The sequence below is a fragment of the Sinocyclocheilus anshuiensis genome, unplaced genomic scaffold (genome assembly GCF_001515605.1).
Source record: "Sinocyclocheilus anshuiensis isolate Anshui unplaced genomic scaffold, SAMN03320099.WGS_v1.1 scaffold456, whole genome shotgun sequence".
NCBI classification, from domain to species: Eukaryota; Metazoa; Chordata; class Actinopteri; order Cypriniformes; family Cyprinidae; genus Sinocyclocheilus; species Sinocyclocheilus anshuiensis.
Genome location: NW_015557074.1, coordinates 60,130 through 62,411, shown reverse-complemented (window position 1 = coordinate 62,411; position 2,282 = coordinate 60,130). Strand labels below are relative to the sequence as shown.

Below are 2,282 nucleotides of genomic sequence, written 5' to 3'. Positions count from 1 at the left end.
AGAGTGTTTTATCTACAATCTCTTAAATCTCTTTGACACACACCTACATTATAAATAGAGTTTCCTCTAGCACCAGCTTCAAGGGAACCACGTTTTGATTTGGATTTTCCACCTGCTGTTGCCTATACTCTTTGTTGGAGGCCGAATGCCTGCTGAAGTCTGAGATCTTATTTGATGCTGTCCATTTATATCCATTATTGATGAAGGTAGGAACGTAGGGTGACCAGATTTCTCATGGTGGAATACGGGACAGGTGGGCAAGGGGTGGGCAATATGACCACAATATGAGAAGTTTTATTTCCCGATATTTAGGCCTAGGAATACGGGACAGGTGGGCAAGGGGTGGGCAATATGACCACAATGTGAGAAGTTTTATTTCCCGATATTTAGGCCTATATATATATAAAAAATAACAAAGAAGCAAATTACAAACCTTAAGACATATAAGATGGAGATACAGATTAAATTACCTCGTTTTTCAAATAGGCCTACAGTTTGTTTAACATGTATACATTTATTTAGCTTTTTTTTGTTTGTTTGTTTGATTAACATTAATGACAGACTTGTGTTTAATTAGGCTGCTGTCCCTTTAAAACCGAATGGACGGATTGTAATTATATTGACACATATCCAGTGTTGCCAGGTCTGTGTATTTCTCGCGGAACTGGGCTACTTTAACACTGTTGCCGTGGGTTGTTTTTCATGTCCGCGGGCTGAAGCGACCACAATAACATGATAATTAGCCCCTGGAATGCGACATTTACTGGGGAATCCGGCCAAAAAACGTGTATTTTACCCCCCGGAATGCGATTTTTAGCGTGGTACCTCTCCCCGAAATGCGATTCGGCTAGTTTTGAGTAGCAATTGGGCAGATTGTGTTGTGAAAACCTGCCAACCCTGCACATATATGGTTTTCACCCAACTCTTTATGTTTACTTAAGTCACAGCAGACACTGTATTTATGTGAGAAACTTCACACCACACAATGAACATATTGACAACTGTGTGTGCATTTGACAACTCAATTAGACAATGCAGGCACAAGGTGAACTGATCGCGCGCACTGTCTTATAGAAGTGGGATTGCGCACACGCGGCCGAGAGAGCGCTTCTGGTGTGTCATTTAGCTCAAGTTAACTGCAAGATAATTGATAACGAATTGTGATTGGATGGTAATTTTGTTCTATGACGAGCTTGGTTACCTTTAATTAGGCTGTTTTGGCATAGAAGAACACTACTACTCGCTCTGATCACCCAGTCGTAAAGACATTTTGAAATACGGGACAATACAAAATACAAAATAATACAAAAAACGGGACGTCTGGTCACCCTAATACTGTGTCAGTTAAATGTGACATATCATGAAAATCTGACTTTTCCAGGTTTTAAGTGCTATAATCAGGTCCCCGGTGCATCTACCAACCAAGGAAAACGTGAAAAAGATTAACCCAGTAACTTTGTTTTGGTAAGCCTTTTTCCTCTTTTTTTTATTTACTGTTTGCTGTTGTTACACAGATCTAAAATAAACATGCGATTTATTTCCCAGCAGTTTACCTTCACAGACATAACCAACTGTTTTTTGTAACTCATGTGTGTTTTTAACGTAAACTTGTGTGTGAATGAGAACTTAGTTTAGTACTCACATGCTGTGACAGCCGCTTTCTGTCCGTGCGCTTCGGATGTGCACACAGAAAACGGTATTTCAGAAGTTTAAACACATATGGTTTAAAACGCATGATTTCAGCGCGATAAACATGATAATCAGAACCAAAACAGATGTTTTAGCAGGTACGAGCTGTAATGGCGCAGCTCTATTCTGGAAAAGGGGCGGGGAGCAGCAGCTCATTTGCATTTAAAACTATTTCCACTCAAAATAGGCATTTTCAAAATGATATAATAAATGATCTGTGGAGTATTATGAGCTGAAACTTCACAGACACATTCTGGGGACACCAGAGACTTATATTACATATTGTAAAAAGGGGCATAATATGTCTCCTTTAAGAAAGTTTTATGTATCTGGCCTTGAGCTGTTTATTGATTCAGTGTAATAGGCAAAATCACACGTCTGCCTACTGATCAAAAGAGATCGAGTGGAATTCATTTCCTTTAACAGGTTATTGACAGGACCACAACAGAGGCATATAGTTCCACTATGATCCATTCTAATAATGGAACTTAAAACTAATTTAAAGATAAAACAAGTTGTTTAAGATGATGCTAAAGTTAAAACCCCAAGAAAAGATGTGTTTGTGTGTGTGTGTGTGTGTTTTTTTTTTTTTT

The 2,282-nt window shown here is 38.7% G+C and overlaps 1 protein-coding gene across 3 annotated transcripts in view; it reads right to left on the bottom strand.

Moving 5' to 3' along the window:
* Positions 1–2,282, bottom strand: part of LOC107676758 (galactosylgalactosylxylosylprotein 3-beta-glucuronosyltransferase 1-like) — a 106,603-nt gene that overhangs the window by 61,209 nt on the left and 43,112 nt on the right. The window lies entirely within an intron of this gene.